Source organism: Mirounga leonina, unplaced genomic scaffold, assembly GCF_011800145.1.
Source record: "Mirounga leonina isolate KUSES-001 unplaced genomic scaffold, KU_Mleo_1.0 Mir_166, whole genome shotgun sequence".
NCBI classification, from domain to species: Eukaryota; Metazoa; Chordata; class Mammalia; order Carnivora; family Phocidae; genus Mirounga; species Mirounga leonina.
This window is the reverse complement of record NW_023270418.1, coordinates 31,360,810-31,381,777: the sequence shown is the minus strand read 5'-3', so window position 1 is coordinate 31,381,777 and position 20,968 is coordinate 31,360,810. Positions and strand designations below refer to the sequence as shown.

General features: G+C 50.9%; 1 long non-coding RNA gene across 1 annotated transcript; it reads left to right on the top strand.

The window, feature by feature from the left end:
- The first annotated feature begins 4,797 nt into the window (after nucleotides 1–4,797).
- Nucleotides 4,798–6,959, top strand: LOC118016049. The gene is made up of 2 exons (XR_004680747.1): nucleotides 4,798–4,876; nucleotides 6,753–6,959. It is a non-coding gene; the product is annotated as an uncharacterized LOC118016049 (long non-coding RNA).
- Nucleotides 6,960–20,968: the final 14,009 nt, after the last annotated feature.

Here is a 20,968-nt window from a genome sequence, read left to right as displayed (position 1 = left end):
CTTATACACAACTGAAAATAGAATCTTACTTGATAATATAAAAGCTACCATCAGAAGAAATCCCTTCAGGGTCATTAAGCCACTTCCTTTGCTCTGAAGCTCCTACAGTAGTATTAAGTTATATTAAATCACCTGAAAAAAATTCCAAAAGAGAACCACACACTACCATATCCAAACAACTTTAGCCATTAAAAAAAAAAATTCCCAAGGTATTATTATCTAAGTCAGCCAACGGGCTAGACCAACCCCCAGTCCTATACTTTCCTTCCCCAGGCCCTACACGCTGAATCCAGTGGATCTTCATGAACTTCCCCAGCTGCCCAATTCAAAAATTGGGGGAAAACAAAAACTAGAGGATTGGGAGTTACTTGCCAACTTGGAAGTTGAGATTTCTTTAGTTTTTCCATCCTAAGTATTTAAGTTCTCTGGCATGAGTTATCTGAAATCATAAACTAAACAATTACCTAACCCAGCCCTCCCAAATCCCAACCATTAACACGCTAAGGCCAACTGCCAAACTTTGCCCCTCCCCTTTAATAAAAGTTAAAGGTCACATTACTTGAAAACGTAAACGTAACTTCAACATTTGGCCTAGTCAAGCTCTTCTGAGTGCTCCTGAGAAGATTGAACATGAACCAAAGCTGCACTGTGCTGTACCATTTCAGCTTCAACTGGGAATACGCTTCCAAGGAAAAAAGCAGCTCCAATCCCTGAAGGTGTTCGTGCCAACAGCGTAGCAGTACAATCCTTCTCTAACCCAGTTTGTCAATAGTACTATAGCATCTGTGGAAAATCTTAGAAAGAAAATTTTCTCCCCCACCCTCTTCCCTGGTAAGGCCACCCCAAAACAGTAAGTAAATATAATGAATTTAAAGGATTATGTATTAAGAATTTGATAAAGGGGTGGAAAAAAGAGAACTACCAGCCATTCTCCAATGGACAGCTCCGCCACAGAACTGAAAAGTGAGGGCTGCTCGTGCTCTATTTCTAGAAACTGTAAACCTGTGGTGCTCTGATTATCCTGATACTGGATTTTCTTTTTTTCTGTTACCTTCCTTGAGTCATTTGCCTTTGGGACTCTAGACAGACCTAAGGGGAAAAAAACTTAAAACATATTTTGCCCCCCATCCCCAACCCCCCCCCCCGCTACACACCCAACTCCACATTCAGTATAAACTTTAATAGGGGGTAAGGGAAGAAAAATAGGTCATCTATTCACAAAACTGAAAGGCTTCATTATCCCCAACTAAAAATAAGAACTTATAAAACTGGTCTCAAGGCTGTTCTAACAAATTCATTTGGTTTCCCTCCAATTGGTTAAAAACAAAAAAACTTGCCATCTACCATTCCTCCGGGCCTTGGAAGTCTGCCCTCAAAAGCTTCAGACAAGAGGAGAAAACAAGCCTGAAAGAGAGAAACCTGCAACACCCGGAAATCGGCCTACACCCCGTAAATCCCTCAGCGCTTAAGTACTCAACGCCCCCGATACCAGGAGAAAGGCAAGTAAAACGTTACCATACTGCAGTTACAAAAGCACGTTAGCCGACCTCGCCGACCTCGCGGGGTTTCCCCGCACACTCGCTCTCCCTGCGGCCTCGCACCGGGACGCTGCTCTAGGATCCTCTATCTATCCTCCTCACCGCCTGCTCGCCGCCTCGCGTGGTCGCCAAGCCCAGCCGCTCGCTGGCTTCATCACCACATCGCACGGGCTCCTGCTTCCTGGAATCCTCTCCTAGCTTCACCTCCAAACCGTTAGGGCTCCTTCCTTCTTCCTAGCTTCCTTCCTTCACCAAACCGCACTGGCTCCCGGACTTCGCTCTCCTTCCTATCTTCACCACGAACTGCTGCAGCTCGCTCCTCAGTCCTAGCTTCACGACACTGGCTCCTGGAATCCTGTCTGCGGCTCCTGTCTTCCTAGATCCACTGAATCCACTTCTGCGTAGTACCTGGGTCAGCTGCCAATTAACGCTAGTCCTCAGGATTTAAAAAAGCTTAGCTCAGAGTCCAAAGTGAAAACGTTAAGGTGGTAGTTAATTCTTGATCTTGAATTACTTGTTATGAGTTCTTTAAATTCTCCAAGACACTAAAAGCTACTGTATTTAAACTCACATTTTTAACTCTCCAGAAATATTCTACCTGGGTTCTTAAATAACTTCAGTCCTTTTAGCAGCAAAAGTTGTACCACGGATTTTCAACTTTCCCTTCTAGCTCCGGGTTAATTCTTCTAAGTTGGTCCCGGGCTACAGTAGTTTTAACACCCTCATCTTCTCAACTCTAGCTTCTGTACCACCAGAATTTAAATTCATGGGCTTTCAGGAGAAATTCCACTAAGAATTTAAAAATTAGTTTCCTCCTTAGCTTTTCTTTTCTTGTACTTTATCCAATTTTTTGGCTTAGACTTTCCTATCTTCTTTTTTGAGGTCTATCTTGTGCGCTTGTATTCAATAGTTGTCCTAGCTTGTTTTCCATTTTCTACCTGAAATACTTGCCCTGCCCGCATTTTCCACCTCGTTTCCAACTTCTGGCTTTCTCCTCAACTTGTATATGAGACCTTAGTTGCCTTGTTTTTCTAGTTTCTCTATCTTTTCTTCTGCTTCCTGCCTTCAAGGGTTTATAGTATTTTTCTGTCTTCTAAAAGGCGTGTAATTTTTCTTCCAATTTTCCTATCTTCTCTAAATCTTTTCTTCACCTTCCTGTACTTGTCTTTAAGTCTTCACCTTCCTGTACTTCTGTCTTCTGAGTTCTCCACTTCAACTTTTCTAATCTCTCCAAATTTTCATCCTACCACTCCTAGTTATTTGTCAGCTTTTAGGAAGTCCTACTTTAAGATCTAGGTTGCAAATGATGCAATCATCACTGCGCCATTAATTTGAAGGGCTCTTAAATCACCTTAAAGTTGATCTTTTTAAAAGACAAAAGTCACCTACAACTTGCTTTTTAAAAAAACGACACTTAAGCTCTATTTAAGTCATTTACAGTTTAACGTCAACCTAAATGGCTGCCCTTCGATTTACGGATTTTTTGAATCCCGGACTTTGCCGTCCTTTTAAGCAATTTCTTTAAAAACTAGGTTTTCTCTACTCCATTAAGAAGTTTCACCTCCTAGCCTCCGTCTGGTTCTAGAAAGAGCTTTTTCTTTCTTAAGCTACTCTTTAAGGTCTTCATTATTTTCCCTTTAAGTTCTTTTTAAGATTACTATAAGAATTTAATGCTATGCAATTCATTAAGTTTTAGCACTATTTACACTTCCTAAAGAACTGTATTCATTCCTAGGTTTCTTTTTAAAGAGAAAAACTTATCTGCGTCTCCTCAAGCAGGGCCTCCTGCCTCCCCAGCCGTCTCTGCGCTCGCTGCCTGAAAGCCTGCCGCAGAGCCCCCGGAGAGGCGTATTTATAGCCGAAAGCCGAAGCACACCGCGGACTCAATAACCCTCCGCCGCCTTTGTGAGGGAAGCAAAAATAGTCCCTCGGACGGGTTAAAAATAGAACCAAACTTGCCGAGACTTTCTAGATTTTTCGTGACAGTGCAGGCAACTTAATTATCGACTGTGTACCCAGAAATATCCAAAACTTACTAGCAAGTAGACTTGAGCTGAAGATTTAGGCAAAAACAAAATCACATTTAAGTGGAGCAAACTACTCCCCTGAACTCAGAGCCTTTACTTGGGAATTTTTTAGTACCTTTTTAAATACCTTTCATGTCTTCTCGGGAGTACAGTAGGTACTATTTAGTGCTTTTTGAAGGAAGGTTAAAATGGGTTTGCTGACGGCCTTCATTTCTGTTACATAACCGAGCATCAGCCTGGTAAATAGGCCGCAGCCATCTTAGGCAAAGTTGTCAGTTTGTCCCCCCAAACCGCCTCAGGTCGTGCGAGTTGGTTCTCCGGTTATACTGGACATGTTTTCCGGTTATCCTGAGATTGGAGAAGCACGAACGTTCGGGTTATCTGCTTAAGAATCTACTAAATGTGGAAATCCACTTCTAGAAAATGTCTCAAGGAGCCACACTGTACAGCGGTCTCCTGCATCAGAGCTGGCGAGCCAACTGGGGGGGGGGGGGGGGCTTGCTAAGATCTGACGACGCAGCCGGGGGCATTTGTGTTAGTTACTTGACATGCTTAACGTTCCCGTCTTTGCAATTACGAAATACTAGCTAGACCCCCACGTTTTGGGTTGCTTTTTTCATATCATGCCTACTTCTTGTTCCTTCCAAACGTGAGCCGTTTCTAACCTTCCAAGCTTCCCGTTAAAGCTCTCAAAATCCAAATCTGCTGTGAAAACCAAGTTTAAGTGTCCTCTTCGATCCCCAAACGCCAAAGGTTTTGCCTCTAAAGACACAACGACCTTGGGCAGCCAGTCTGGGGACGTTTTTTTCAAATATTCGTGAAAACTCTGCTTATGGCTTTGCTTTTCTAAGTTCGTGCTTACAGGCTGGCTTGGCTCCACTCCCCAAGTTTTTAAAACTAGAGTTGCAAGGGAAACAAAAGCTCTTCTCCAAATCCAAAGCCTTTCCTTTCTGTAGTTTGAGCAGTTTTGCTTCCAAAGCACCCCCTGGAGTTTCCCAACTAAAGGGAAAGCTGACTAAGCACCGCGTGACAAGAATTCTGAGAAAAACCTCCTTTCCCGGGGCGGCAAAGGGGGAATCTGACTCCCGGGCGAAGCAGGAGAATTTGGGAACAATGGCGCCGGGGGCTTCCCGAACAGGGGTTTCCACGCGCCTAAGGCGACTGCGCGGAGAACCGGGCGAGGTGGGATGGGGGAGGGGACGCGTCCATGCCGGCTCCACCCGGCCAAGCTCCGCTCCGCGTCCAGAACCCTCGGGCTGCCGGGGCCGAGAAGACTGCGGGGAGCGGCTTGTCCGGAGGCCCGAAAAGCCCGTAGGCGCAGGACGGGGACAAAGGCTGGGGGAAGGGTGCGGCACCAGAGCGTATCCCACACCCGCCCGGCGTAGGGATACGCGGGCCGTGAGCCGCCGCCTCCCTTTGTGAGGCGCCGGCTCGCGGCCGGGCACCGCTGGCTCTAACCGGATCCAGCCGGTCCTAGCCGCCTCCGGGAGCGGAGGCGGTTGGCGCAACGCGCCAGTGCGCATGCGCGCCCCGCCCCCAGACCCTGGGCCTGCGCCAGAGAATGGCGTCGCGGGGGATGGGGCAGCTGGGTTTGGGCCCCGGGGCTACGCGGCCGCCCCTCCGCCCTTTCACCGCACTCGGGCTGCTGCCCTCACCCCCGCCCTCTCTCCCATTTACAGCCCAGGTCTGCCTTCTCTTCCCCTTTCCTGTGCTTTGTCATTCCTCCATGTTGTATCAAAGTCGTCCGTGAATTGAAAGTTCGCACAGGATACCCTTGTAATTGTCAAATGCTGTTTCTTTATTGCAACGCATTTCGGGTGTTGGCATGCCACCAGGTCTTACTAGTCTAGGATGCGCGAGGTGGAAGAGGGTCTCCGAGACTGGCCTAGCAGCTGCCTCACTTTTTGGAAAAGAAACTAAAGCAGAGACAGGAGCTGCGGGACACCGTGGTTTAAAGCCTGGAACCCACGACTGGGTGCTGACACCCGTCCTCTCTCACTCCAGGGGCTTCATTGTGGAATCTACAAAGTGGCAGGTCTCTAGGCAGTGAATTCGGAGAGGGAAAGACGGTGTTCAATGACACGACAGTGTGGCATCTGACCAGTGACATGGGAATTGTAGAAACTTGACATTCTCTGTTTTCAAAACCCCTTTGGCGTCCGGGAGCAGGTACTGACCTCCCCACCTTCGCTCGCCCGCACGACTCTGCCAAAGCTGGTGGAGTTTCATGTTCTTCCCCCACTTTGCCTTTAAGGGCGGAATATTACCGAGATGCAGATGGTTCCCTTCAGACACAGGCTTGATGTTTGCTCTGGATTGGAAATTTTTTGGTGGGATTTTAGCGCTGCAAGGAGGAAAACTGAGTTGGGTCACCTCATTTTACAAACGGGGAGCTGGGAGCCTGGGGAGTTTATGATCTGCCTAAAATCAGACACAGCTAATTAGTACCAGAATCTATTCTTGAATCCCAGAGGTTGACCTCGAGCTGCTTCCCTTCCCCCTCCCCTCCTCCTCCCCTCCGCCGCGCCCCGCCATGCCCTCGCCGGGGCGTCTGTCAGCCTCAGCCTCTACTGCGGTTTTCTCCGGGGCTGGGGAGGGACTCAGGACGTCCTGTGCCATCGTGCTCTCTCTCCCACTCTGGAGCTCCTGAGATGAAGAGCTTCGAAGTGCTTTATGCAACTCAGTGTTGCAAATCTAGTCGTTTCCGTTCTCTTTACAGATTATAGCAGTTTCCTCATACTATTAAAATGGCTGTGTGTTATTTGGTTAATTCTCCATGGGTTTGGGGAAAGAAAGAGAGATTTGAGTGAAGGTCAGCACTCAGGAATCTGTTGTGCAGAAAGAGAGGACTTGCCAAGCAAGGCCAGAGAGGAAGTTTCTTTTACCGGTTAGTAAGTGAATGAGATTATGGATGCTAACCCCTGTTTTTACTGTGTAGGCCCAAACATTTACTGACTTCGCCTCTCCTAGCTTTTATTTGACAAAGAGAGCTTTGCTGTCTCCAAAACATCCTCATTCCTTCCTCCTTTTTATATAGTGAGTCCCTTCTTCTCTGGAAACGTTTACTTAAACAAGTTGGCCCCAAATCACCATGTTCCTTGGTGAAGATATTAATAATACATTTGATTATGTGCCCTTTTCTCAACTCCCTGAGGATCCCTTTAACATAAAACTGTGTTTTTTCAAGGCACCTCTTCTCTGGCTGCATCCCTGTTCCTTGTAATCAGAATGTCTGATGGCCACGGCTCTCCCCACTGATGCTGCCACATCCTGCATCACCTCCATCTGAAGCCTAGCCTTCATCTGGACCCAATGACTCAAATATAAGAGAGCAACTCCATTTTAGCGAGTGGTTTCATGCCCCTTCCCCCCCAATAAAAGCCTTGGCTAAAAATAGGTGGCCTTTGGTCTGTTTGCGGCAGTCGCTCCACGGACAAACACCCGTGTGACCTCGGGCACTGACCCAAATCACTTCTCACTGGCAGTGTCCTTCTGTGTAAAACGAGGAGATTAGATGAAAGGAGTGATGATGCTAATTCCATAAAAGGCAGTAAACAAAGGTGGGAAGGGAGCCGGAAAAACTGGAGGCCTCCTGGCGGGGCAATAAAAGGACAAAAGCAGCAACAATTTAGGGTCAGGCCTCTGGGCCTGTTGCTCCAGGCAAACGTCAGGCCGCAAACCTCCAGAGAATGCCAGAAGCCACTCCGCTTCCTCCCCTTTTAAGCAAGGCCAGTCAGGTTTACTCAAGAGGAGCCATTGGTGGGGGCGCCTGGGTGGCTCAGTTGGTTAAGCGACTGCCTTCGGCTCAGGTCATGATCCTGGAGTCCCGGGATCGAGTCCCGCATCGGGCTCCCTGCTCAGCGGGGGGTCTGCTTCTCCCTCTGACCCTCCTCCCTCTCATGCTCTCTGTCTCTCATTCTCTCTCTCTCAAATAAATAAATAAAATCTTTAAAAAAAAAAAAAAAAGAGGAGCCATCGGTGGCCTTCATTTCTGGGTCTGGAGTCCAGAGTTCAGTCTGGGTGAGACTCCAGCTACACCTCTTTTGTTTGATTTTATCTAATTCTGTGATTTTTATCCAATACTGCATTACCCAAGACTGTTCTGGAAATGCAAATCAAAAAGAAAAGGCAAGGGAGTCCAAAAAAAACAGCTTTTTCTTTTCTAAGGACTCTAGGAATTTGCAGTTCCCAGCCCCCTCCGGTTGCCTGCCCACCTCCCCAGAGCTGATCCCTGGAACAGTAATGGTGCAAACGTTTGGCTCCCTGTCTCGGAGGGGCCAGCTCCAGCAGCTGGGAAATCCCACAGAGGTGACACAGCTCAGAGCTCCATCACAGGGAAGAGAGATCATTGTTTTCTAGGGGATTTTGAACAGCTAAAAACGTATGGTGGAGAAGGTCTGACATCAACCCCTGACACCCACCAGACACACTATTATAACCTTGCAGAGAGCTGAGGGCAATTCCAGCAAAAACAAGTAAGCAAAACTACAGGCAGCCGTATCATTGGCCTTCCCCAGAAGGCTGTCAGAAGAGGAAGCCTAGGGCTTCTCCCTCTCAGGCCCTGAACATGCCGAGGCAGAAAAGTAAGGGAAACGTTCTCCTGCTGTCTTCCTGAGAGAAGCATCCATCTTCCCACTGTACCCTCCTCGAAGATGTAGAAGATTCTGTGTGAGATAGAATGCTCTTTCTGGGGGGAACAAAGGAGAAGGTATCCTGGAAGAACCGTTCCCCGACCCCCAGCCCGTGAGCTCCCTGCTGCTAGTTCCCTTCTTTAGTTTAGTCACCACATAATGTCCTTGGCACTGGGCCCTGCAGTCTGTTTGTGGATCTTTCTGGAAGGCCTGGCAATGGAGGCCCAGCTGTAGCACCACGGGCTGTTGGAGGACAGTATGAAAAGAAAGGGCAGAACATGGCTTTCTAGGGGAGCTGCTTCGGCTTCATCCCCCCAGCTTAAGAGCTCTGCGAGGCCCCTCACAGGCTTCACCCCAGCTTTTCTAGACCTTCTTTCCCCACACTGTCCTCCTCCCTCTGGCCACTCCTTTTGGCCCAGTTAGTCTTTTTTTTTTTTTTTTTTTGTCCCAGTTAGTCTTGAGTGGAGACTTTCTACGGACCTCCTCTCCCCAGCCAAGAACAGTCTGCTGTGCTTTCCTGGGCCCCTCTGTTGTCCCCGATGTGTCTGCAGGATGGTAAATACAGCACACAGCTTGATGTTCTGTGACTTTTCTTGAGCACAGTGCTGCGCACTTTCCGTGCATGATCTCCTTTCAGTTCTCACCCCGGTTCCCTGTGAGGGAGATGTTGCTGTTATCCCTGAGACCGATGAGCAAACTGAGGCCTAGGATGTCTCTCTCGCCATCACTAGGGCCTGGCACACAATAGAAGTTCTGTGTGTGTCTGTTGAGTAACAACTAAATGATTACATTGCAAAAGCACCTCTTTGGGAGTTAAAACCCCAAGCAGAATAGGGAAGGAGCATGTGTGGCCCAGGCTCAGCAAGGGCAGTGTGACTGACTGACTCATCACTGAGCACGGGAGGGGCTGTGAAAGACAAAGGCGTCCCCGACCTGGAACGTCCTGACCAGAGTCACTTGTGAAGAATAAGCTCCGTCATCCTGTGAGGTTTTCAGTAGTTTGTTGTGCTGCTTGAGTCCCGAAGGGAAGGGTGTTAGGAAGGAAGCAGGAAGTGATTAGACAACTTGACGTGCTGTGATAGGGACAAAAGGCATCTGCTTTTGACAGAGATGAGACTGCCCATTGGGATGCAGTGCAATTGTGGGGAGCAGTAAGAAACCGGGTCCCACTTCCCTCTCCGGAGAACTTCCAGACAGACTGAGCCATGAAGAAACCCGAAGGCCACCTTCAGTGTCTCTCTCCCCGGAGCTCCAGCTGAACACTCAGCCTCCAGAGCGAGGGGAGCAGCGGCTGAAGGCTCGGGCCTCATTGTCATTCCCCTGTGTGACCCGCCACGGGAGGCCCCAGTCAAGCCTCACCTGTGCGGGGGGCCTCTGCTTACTCCGCCTCCAGGGCCTGCCCAGTGGACCTTCAGAAATAGCCTTCTCGGGCGCCTGGGTGGCTCAGTTGGTTAAGCGACTGCCTTTGGCTCAGGTCATGATCCTGGAGTCACAGGATGGAGTCCCGCATCGGGCTCCCTGCTCGGCAGGGAGTCTGCTTCTCCCTCTGACCCTCCCCCCTCTCATGCTCTCTCTCTCTCATTCTCTCTCTCAAATAAATAAATAAAATCTTAAAAAAAAAAAAAAAAAAAAGAAATAGCCTTCTCCCGAGGTGTATTTTTCAACACAGGCAGGTAAAAACAGAAGCCCCGGGCCTTACAGGTCCTTCTCCAGGGCTAATGCAACAGGAGAGCCATCCAGTGATGGAGGTGGAGTAGACCCTAAAGCTCATTAGGTGGCGGGAACTCACTAGAAAGCAGGGGAGGCACGAAGAGGAGACTGGGGTAAGCACTGGCACGGCTTCAGTTACCTGGAGGAGGAGTTTGGACTCTGCTCTTTGGGCCTCTCTGAACTGGGAGAGGCGAGGCCCCGGCCATGGGAAGTATTGTGGGGCTGCTGTTTACAAGGTGACTGAGCTGGGAGAGATGGCAGACTCGGGAGGGCCCAGGAGTCCATTGTCAGAGCCCAAGTCAGAGGCCATGGAGGCCTGGATGGGGGTGGGTGGTGGCCATGGGACAAGACAAAGAAGACAGGGAAGTCTGCCGCAGGCTCTCTGGGCTCCCCACACTGGTATCCTCCTCTCTGCGCCCTCAGCTCCCCTGGCCCTTTCCAGACTCATGTTCTTTAACTCTTGATGACACATCCGTTTGGAAGGTACCTCCCCGACTCTTCAGATAACACTCATTCTCATCACCCTGCCTAGACATCACTCCTCAGGAAGGGCCTCTCTGACCCACATATCCAAATCATCTCATATCACCACCCCATAGTGACTCTGTCACAACACGGCCTGTATTTTCCTGGATACTGATGGGTGTTAACATGTTCCCCTTGTTCCTCTGAAGGTCAGGGGTACTCCGGGGTTCACAGCCGGGCTGGCAGGGAGGATGAGGGGCCACTTCTAGAGCCTGAGAGTGGGGCCCGAGGAGCCTCAGGCTCACTCACACACAAACATGGGAGAGGCAGGTCTGGGCCAACCTCCCTGAGAGAGAGTCCCTCCCCAGCTGTGGAGAAGGGTGCGGACACCACGGATACATCATTTGGCTCCATTCTGTCTGGCCCCTGCACCCAGCTGTTGCTATTCAGGAAGAACCTCACTGTAGTGGGGAGCTGGGGTGGAGCTGGGAGCCCAGTGTGGGGAAAGTGGGGGGAGGTGAGGGGGAAGAGAGAACTTCCAGTGTCTTCCCAGCCCCACCCTCTCCACAGAAGTCACTCTTCCACTTAGGAGCTTCTAGAAATAAATATACAAAATGCTATCCCCCCCCAAGAAAATAGAGCATCCAGATAATTTCTCGGGAGCAGAAGTGGGGTACCCCCAATACTCAGGGCTTATGCCAGCCCTGCTACCATGTGTTCTGGGGGAGAGACACCCACGTGGAGCTGCCCTGGCTCAAGAATACTGCAGTAATGGTGGACGCTGTCACTCCCCTCCTTTGCCTTCCCAGGAACAGGAATCCTGGGGCCATCCGCAGTGACTCCGGGCCCATCAGTGTGGGGACAGCCTGGTGATCCGTAGCAGCGTGATGCCCTGTGCCTGAAGCTCAGACAAGTTCACGGCACATGGGTCTTCTCTGACTGTCACCAAGTCTCTAGGGCTGCCCCAGGCCTCTGTAGCCACAGCCTACGCAAGCAGAAGAACTGTGGACACAGCAGGGCCTGGGAAGAAGGTGGAGCTAACAGCTTTGGGAATAGAACCTAGGTGGAAATTTCCATGACTGTTCTGCTCAAGCAAAGACCAGCTGAGGCCCAAGGTGTAGACAGAGGGTACAGAGAGGTTACCAAGGGTCACCCTTCCTCATTCTCCCAGATCTTTATCACCTACTGCCCTACCCTGAACCTGGGCCATAAAGCTCAATCAGTCGTGTCCCTTCTGTGTCCCCTCTCCCAGCCCTATTTACTGCCAGCTCCCTAGTTCATGGACATCTGCTACCTCTCCCCCAAGGACATGCCCATTCTCCCTGCCAGTCGGAGCCCCCCACCCCACCCCTGCTTTAGGAGCCAGGCGGAGCCCCTTTCCTCCCACAGGACGCCTTCCCTGCTGAATGGTCAGTCTGTCCTGCAGCCATCGTGGTCCAGTGACCTCAGCACTCCTGTGATCACACCCTTCCCCCAGTGACTCATCTGTTGTTATGGTAAGCTACGGTGTACTGTTTATCATTGTCACTTTATGTCCTTGAAAACAGAGTCCCAGGCTACCTATAGCCCTGTCTCAGCCGAAAGCAGCTCCGCATGCAGGTTTTGCAGCATCCACGCAGCTGATCCTGTGTGGCCTCTGGCCTGGGCTGGTCCAGGGGACTCCATTTTCCAGCGGCTGGGTCCCCAGATCCGCCCCCGGCCCAAGCCAGCACTGCCCCAGCAGGAGTCAGGCCTGAATGTGTGTAGGCTGGACTCCCTCCCCGCCCCCAGCCAGAATGCCAGCATAGCCACTTTCTAGAGGCTGAGGGGCCTGGGCCCAGGGCCCAAAGCCTTCCCTGGGGCCTGTCTGGTGTCAACCACCAGCCCTCAGCTCCAGCCTGGCAACTGGAGTGTCCTAGAACCAGCTGGTGTTTCCTCCCTGTTCTTTCACACAACCTAAATGTCACCCTCCTTGTTGAAGCTCCCCTGAAGACCATGGATATCTCCCTCCCGTCCTGCACCCCATCGGGTCCTGCCCCACTGCAAGCACTATACAGAGGAGTCACGAAGAGAGTGGCCCCAAGAGTCCCACACACTTGGTCCGAGTCTCGTTCCTCCATGCGCTACCTGCGCTCTGTGACATTGGCAAGTTACTTAACCTCTCGGAATCAAGTTTTCCCTCAGTGAAACAGGAATGATCTGTGTAGTACCCCGTTGTCACAGTTGTGAGGCTGTCAGCAGCTTAGTACAGTGCCTGGCTCAAATGATGTGCCCTACGAATGGTGGCTGTCACTAGCGACCAGCAACTTCCCTTCTCTGCAGCACTAAGCACAGTGCAGGGCATGCAGTCCACCTCCCAGGCCCTCAGGTCTGGCTGGAGCCAGGCACATCTCAGGAAAGAGTTAAACATCCGCAGTGACTTCATCCCTGCCTTGGAACAGGAAGGAGGCAGAGAAGGTAACAAAATCAGGCCTTAGCCCGATGGAATTTTCCAGTGCTCATAAACAGGACCAGTCAGTTTGCCAAGGGAGGTCACCATGGAAACGGTCCTGTGCGCCTGCTTCTGGTTATTCCAACCTGGCTCCAGGAGGATGACACAAGCTCCAGGCCTCTTCATTGGCTGCCACCCTCCTCTTGCCACCGAATCTGGCAGGAGATTGGCCAAGGGCAGTTGCTGGGCTGGAGTTAGACCCCACCCCCACCCCTCCTACACCCGGAACCTGCTGGAAGCTGTTATTTTGAACCTGAGGAAGAGGAAAATAGGCTGCCAACGATGTTGCCATAGCAACCGATTTCCTTTCTACCCTCCTTGGAGTTAGTAGTTGACTTCTTTGTAGCTGAAGTACTTTTCCAAGGGCAGAGGGGATGTCAGCCATTTTACACTGACTTAACCTTCTTTATTTATTTGGCAGAGAGAGACATGGTGAGAGAGGGAACACAAGCAGGGGGAGTGGGAGAGGGAGAAGCAGGCTGAGCAGAGAGCACGATGCAGAGGGAACAGAAGAATATGTTCCCTCTGCATATGTCGCCTGACCTTCCTTTGAACAGGAACTCCCTCATCTTCCAGAGTAAGGGAATTTCTGAACCTCTACTTGTGGCCTTGGTTACTAATCCCCCTCTGGGGGCCTTGGTTTCTCCTCACAAAAAGGGGTATTCATTCCAGGACTCACTACTTCTAGGGCTGGAGTAAGGCTCCCACTGGACCAAGTTTGCAAATGCTCACTGTAAACTGTAAAGTTCGATACAGTTGCCTTGTGTCTTTAATCGACCGGTATTGACATCAGCTGAGTACGGAATGACCCTATGAGGTAGAGTCGGGGGCCCCACAGACAGGGGCCCCTCAGGAGTCTACTTCTGTCGCCAACTGCCTTCTGGAACCATCAGCAGTTCACATAGCAACCCCAGGGACTCATTTTCTCTTTGTGTAAAAGGATTCTTCTGTAGATGATCTCGAGAGGCCTTTCCCAGCTCTGACATTCCATGATCCTAAGTTAAAGGCCTGTCTGCTTCCCACAATAAATCTGTGGAACTCATCATCCTCGTAGGAGGTAAAAACACAGGCAACTGCCCCACACCCAGCACTTTCTATGTGGCAGGCACCGCACATGCATTAGGTCAACCTTCACAACAACCTTAGAAGGTGGGTATCATTATTATAGCACCTACCCATTTTACAGATAAGGAAACTGAGGCCCCAAGGTCACACAGCCAGCAAGCGGCAAGGTCGAGATTTAAAGCCTGGTGGTCTGGCAGCAAGTCCATGCAGCTATCTTTCCAGGTACCAACTGAAACGAAGGTATAAAAGGTATAAAACGGGCCGATTAAGAGTAGGTAGAACACTGGGTAGAGCGAGCAAACCCTGGACTAGGAATCACAAGTCTGTGTTCTACTCTAGGTCCTGCTGTTGAGTCCCACTGTGTTACCTCCAGAAAGTCACTTCCTATCTATAAAAATAAAAGGTTACACCAGATCTTTGAGGGCCTTTCGAGGTTAAACACTGAGTTTCTGAGAGAAAAATTGGCCTAGAGGAGACAAGTGACAGCCTTCCTGAGTCACAGAGCAAAGTAGGTACAGCCTCAAATGGCCTGTCCACTAGCTTTGATCCCAACTTCCAAAAAACATGAGGTTTGGGAAGGACTGTTTGAAGCTGGGGCCCACAGACCAGTACCAGTCTTTGGTAGTGTCTACTATGATTTTTCCAGAAAGTAAAATACAATCTGTCTTAAGACTGGCCTTTTTTTCAGAGATTAAGCCCTCCCTGCTTTTTCGGTGTTATAAAATCCTTTTTCTAATGAAATGATGGTGACAGTGGACGGTAGCTATTTTATTGTAATGTTCTTACTTGGGAAATGTTGGCTAATTGGGGAAAGTTGACTAACCTTATGTCAACATATTATGGAAAATTTCAAGATTTTATTTTTTAATTTTTTAAGTAAACTCTCTGCTCAACATGGGGCTTGAACTTGCGACCCCAAGATTAAGAGTCATATGCTCTACCAACTGAGCTAGCCAGGCTCTCCAATTGTGGAAAATTTCAAACATAAAACAAGTAATAAGAATCGTTTAATGAATCCTCACATTACCCTTGTTACTCTTCAACAATTACTAGCCACTGACCAGTTTTGTTTCCCAATCCCCCAATACCTCCATGCCGAGTTATTCTAAAGCAAATCACAGACATCATATAAATCCATCTGTAAAAAAAAAAAATTAAATTAATTTAACATAACCACATCAGCATTTTCACACTAAAAAAATTAACAATACTTCTTTAATCTTCAAATATACAGTTTGTGTCAAATTTTTTGCAGTTGGATTGTTTAGTCGAGATTTATACAGTCCACGTTTGCTTTGATTATATGTCTTTTTTTTTAAGATTTTATTTATTTATTTGACAGAGAGAGACACAGCGAGAGAGGGAACACAAGCAGGGGGAGTGGGAGAGGGAGAAGCAGGCTGAGCAGGGAGCCCGATGCGGGGCTCGATGCGGGGCTCGATGCGGGGCTCGATGCGGGGCTTGATCCCAGGACCCTGAGATCATGACCTGAGCCAAAGGCAGACGCTCAACGACTGAGCCACCCAGGCACCCCTGATTATCTGTCTCTTAAGACTCTCTTGAACTCTGTAGGTTTCACTCTCCACCTTTTTCCCCCTATAAGTTATCTGCTGAAGAATCTGGGTATGCCCTTGGAATTTTCCACACTGTGGATTTTGCTGATCATATCCCTGTGGTATAACATATTCTTCTGTTCCCTCTGCATTGCTTGTAAACAGGTGATTAGATCTAAAGGCTGGAATACAATTTGGGTTCCTTTTTCTTTTTTTTTTACAAAAATATTTTATAGATGGTATTGAAAATATCCAATTAAAAATAAAATTGTTGGGGGCGCCTGGGTGGCTCAGTCGTTAAGCGTCTGCCTTCGGCTCAGGTCATGATCCCAGGGTCCTGGGATCGAGTCCCACATCGGGCTCCCTGCTCGGCAGGAAGCCTGCTTCTCGCTCTCCCACTCCCCCTGCTTGTGTTCCTGCTCTAGCTATCTCTCTCTGTGTCAAATAAATAAATAAAATCTTTAAAAATAAATAAATAAATAAATAAAATAAAATTGTTGGGGCGCCTGGGTGGCTCAGTTGGTTAAGCGACTGCCTTCAGCTCAGGTCATGATCCCGGAGTCCCGGGATCAAGTCCCGCATTGGGCTCCCTGCTCAGCGGGGAGTCCGTTTCTCCCTCTGACCCTCCCCCCTCTTGTGCTCTCTCACTCTCTCTCAAATAAATAAATAAAATCTTTAAAATAAATAAAAATAAAATTGTTAGTAAAAAAATGAAATAGGTAAATAATAAAACTGTGAGTCATGTAAACCAAAAAGCTGGAAGCCACACTGCTCTGAAGGCAAGTCTTTACTTCCAGGCCGCAGCCCTGGGTCTAGTCAGAGCCCTGAACTCCTTCCTGAGCCCTACAGAGCAGCTCGTGCTGAGCTCCTACTACCCTGCTCCCTGTGGATGCTGCAAGGCTCTGTGAACACCACCTTCGGTTGGGAAAGTGGCTATCCACAACTACACGTCCCTATATGAAGACCTATGTGAGAAAGTTCTTATATATTAAGTGCCAACAAAAAGTTTACTTTCCCTGAGGAACTGGGACACTTTTTCCTTTTTTTTTTAAATTTATTATTTTATTTTTATTTATTTGAGAGAGAGAGAGAGAGGGCACAAGTCAGGGGGAGGGGCAGAGGGAGAAGCAGGCTCCCCGCTGAGCAGGGAACCCGATGCGCAGGGCTGGATCCCAGGACCCCGGGATTATGACCTGAGCCAAAGGCAGACACTTAACCAACTGAGCCACCCAGGCGCCCCAGGAGATTTTTTTTTTTTTTTAATTAGTAGCAGAGCAGGACCTAGTTGTCTTGACTTCTAGCTTTTTTTTTTTTTTAAGATTTTATTTATTTATTTGAGAGAGAATGAGAGAGAGCACCTGAGAGAGAGAAGGGTCAGAGGGAGAAGCAGACTCCCTGCCGAGCAGGGAGCCCGATGCGGGACTCGATCCAGGGACTCCAGGATCATGACCTGAGCCGAAGGCAGTCGCTTAACCAACTGAGCCACCCAGGCGGCCGACTTCTAGCTTTCAATTCTTTAATCCTGGGAGAGAACTTCATTTATTCAACAAAAGCCCTCTATGCAAGTCATAGCTAATGAAAATAAGGCAAGAGAAAAGGCAAGGCCAAGCTTTCTTGGAACTTATGTTCCTTCTAGTGGGGGGAGTCAGGAGATGACCCCAGTGAATAGCAGCAGTATAAGTGTTCTGAAGAGAGTAAGGTGGAGGGGTAAAGGGAACCAGAGGAGGGGGCCACTTTTAGACAGGGTGGACAAGGAAGGTGACATCTGAGCAAAGATTCGGAGGATGAGAATGAACCAGCTTTGAGAAGAGAGGGGAGAATTCTAGCTGGAAGGAAGGACAAGGGTGAACATAGGAGGTTAGGGCCACAGATATTTCCCTCTGTGGGTGGGCTGCTCCCCAGGCCAGGAGAGGAAGTTTCCTTCCCCCACCCCTGCAGGAAGTCTGGCAGTAACAGGCCATCTGCCCTTGGCTTAAGGCTGGAATATGCAGCTGTTCCTCCCCACAGATTCCAATCACCACCTGTGCTGAAGCATATGCCCATGTCCTTCTTTGTGGGTGGGGACCCCAGACCTTTTGACCCTGGGGCTTAATCTTAGAGAGAGGCAGCTTCTGAAGCCCTGGCTTCTTGTACCACATGTGTTCTGTCCCTGACGCCTGCTCTAGGGGCTGTGCCAGGGCAGGAGCCAGATTTCACCTGGACCACCCAGCCTCGGGGGAGCCAGCCCCCCTTCCCTACTTGCCTCCAGAGAATAGAGGTGGTAGCTGGGGAGGTTTTCAAAGTCCTGAAGTCAGCTTTCACTAGGCGTTGGTGTATTAGTCACCTCCAAATACTTCGGTCAAGTTCAAACCAGAAGAGGCTCCACCCTCTCTGATCTAGGGCTTAACTCAGCAGGCAGAGGTAGGCAGGCTTCCAGAGAAAAGTGATGCATACGCTCAAAAAACAACAACAACAACAACAAAATCCTAGAACATTAACCAAGAGGCTTGGGACTTGGTTTCGTCATGGCAAACCCGTCATTATCTAAAGCAGTGCCCAGTCTCTGCCACATAGTAGATGCTCGGTAAACATTTGTTTAGTGAATAAATAAGGGAGTGTTAAGAACTTCCAGGGTAGTAATGGGTAGTGAGCTCCCTATTAGTGGGGAAGAACCAAGGAGCTGCTGAATGGCCATTTGCATGGGGTCCCCTCTCAGGGAGTGGTGAGGGCCTAGGGGAGCCTTCCATCGCAGGCCGCTGTCTCCGCACTCCGGCCCTTGCGGCTGCCCACCGCCCCCGGGCCCGCAAGACCCGGCCCGCGTCTCCCTCTGGCGCGGCTCGGGCTGGGGGCGGCCGGAGCTGACGCGGCCCCGAGAGTCCCTGCGTAACTGGAGCTCGCGCTTCACCGCCCAGGGAGCTCCGCCCGCGGCAGCCCGCGCCCCTGCAGCTGGGGGAGGGGGGAAGAAGGAAGCGGAGGGGGGAGAGCAGGAGCGGGCACCGGCCAGGTTCGCAGTTCCGGACCTCACCCTAGCCCCAGCGTGGGCCGGAGCGGAGTCCTCGGGCACCACACCCCTCCTTCCCTCCGACGCTGTCCCCTACCCCCCCCCCCCCCCCACCGAGCGTCCCTTGACACCCGATTCCCACAGTGGCCGAGTGAGCTGCCCCACTCAGCTCCCGGCCTCGTGCGGTTCCCAGCCCCAAAGCCCTTTCAACGCAAGTGCCAGGCCCCGTGCCAAGGGTGTTCGCACACGCTTTGGTTTCGGGTCTCGGGGAGGCCGGAAAGGAAGTGGGGCCCAGAGCGGAGCTGGTAGACGTTCCCAGAGAAGGCTTTCCCAAAGGCACTGCTCGGGGTACGGAGTTGGGGTGGGGCTCCGGAAGTCGGAGTCTGGGTGCAGGGAACAGCAGGTGCAAAGGCAGGCAGGAGTGAGAGCGCCCGGGTCGGAACCGGCAGGGAACGTGCGCAGAAATGAGAAAGGGGCCGGAGAGGGCACTGGCTGGGCTGAGAAAGGGCTTGATGGCAGGCGGTATGGAGCTGGGCGCAGGGAAGGCCGCTGGCCCCGTGTGAGTATGGGAAGGGGGCAGAGTGGGGCGCGGGACCATGCGAGAGATGCCAGCTCCAGCTAAGGCAGAGCAAGGGCCTGAAAGCTGTTTTGCAGTGGGTGGGAGGACAAGAAAGTATAGACTACCTTCCGAAGACCCACGTTCCCCCATCTCCCCTCTTGGGCACAGAATCGTGGGTCTTTCCTCCAGTGCTCCTCCCAGGACACTGGCTGCCCCCATCCTCTCTCCCAACCTGGGACACTCTTCTCCCTCTATCACTCCTGACGACCCAGCCCCCATCCGTCCAGAAGCCCAGCTATGAGAGGCTTGGTCTGATGACCCCCGGTAGCTCCTTCCAGAGCTGCTTTCTGCCCTATACTCCCCGTTCCCTGACTGGAACTCCCTGCGTATCCCAATCCGTAAGGCCAGGGCAGAGACCCTGGGAAGGGGAGAAGCCGGCCTGGGAGCCCTGCCCCGCACCCCGACTTAGGGCGGCTGGGCCCCGGAGAGACCGTCCCCAGGTTGACCCCGCTCTGATCCCGGCGCCCCGCCAGGCGCCCCACCAGATCTTCCTGCGTGACTCAGTGGGCTTGGCGCCTCACATGCCTGTTCTAGTAAACAAACGCTCAGGGCTTCTGGGAGTCACTGGCCCGGGCCCGGACAGGCTGAGGGCAGGGGAGCTGCCCCTCGTCAGTGAGGTCCCCTCATCTACGTGTGTCACTTGGGGATGGGTGGTCCGGGGGCCCAGGTGGCGTTGGGAGGGCTGGGAGAGGGGAGCCGCGCGAGAGGGAACTCGCGGTGTGTGTGGGCCTCTGCCTTGGAGAACAGCTTTTCCTGCTGATTGGCTTAGCTTGCTCCTTTAATAGTGCCTGGCCTGGTATCGTGGCCCCGGATCCAAAAAAGGCGCAGAAACAGGATCCGGACTGGGGTGCAGGGCTGACAGGTGCTGGAAAGGACCCCCAGGGAAGAGTCCCCAGGGAAGGAGACAGTGAGGCAGTGTCTCTGTGTCTGCTTCCTCAGCCGGATGTTCCCTTCCCACCCCGCCTCCCCTCCTCCCTCACCAGGGCCTCAGCCTTCCGAGGCTGTCTTCTCTCCTTCCCCTGCTGCAAATCCGCAGCACCCACAAGGCCGCCTGCCCGGCACTGGGGCTCTCCCGGTTCTTTCCTTGGGGTATCCCCTACCTCTTCCGCTGAGTCCCATATCATCTGCCTTTAGGAAGCTTTTGAAAACCAGTCTTTGGTCCTGTCCCACCCTTGGCCTTCCTGAATAAACTCAGCCTTCTCTGCGGTTACAGCAGGCCCTTTAGGACTTGGCTGCCTGCCTCCTGCTCCAGCTGCTCCCGGCTCACCTCAGTCACCCCCCTCCCAGATCACCGCGAACTCCTTTGTCCTTAGATCTCAGCTCAGCCCTGCAGCCTCCCTGCAGACAAATAGTGTAAGGCTCCTGCCCCAGGACTCCCTGACCTGAGGAAGAGAGCCGACTCGTTCCTGCTTCCTGGGGCCCAGCTCAGGCCTCAAGACAAGGGTGCTGATGGCACCAGGCCCCGGAACTGTGTCCTCAGAGCTCAGAGTGCTGCCACCAAGTATGGTCAGTCCACTTTCCACCCAGCTCAGAGTGGTAACTGGAAAAGGTCGGATCAGCAGAGAAAATTCAGAGAAGGAGTTAAGTAACACACTCCTCTGTTAAGAAATATCTATTCAGGGCGCCTGGGTGGCTCAGTTGGTTAAGCGACTGCCTTTGGCTCAGGTCATGATCCTGGAGTCCTGGGATCGAGTCCCGCATTGGGCTCCCTCTGCTTCTCCCTCTGACCCTCCTCCCTCTCATGCTCTCTGTCTCTCATTCTCTCTGTCTCAAATAAATAAATAAAAAATCTTTAAAAAAAAAAAAAAAGAAAAAGAAATATCTATTCAAAAATTGGAAATAAGGCAAAAGGATGACTGCCAGTCCCAATTCAATGACGAGTAGATTGATAAGATGTAAATAATTTCTGC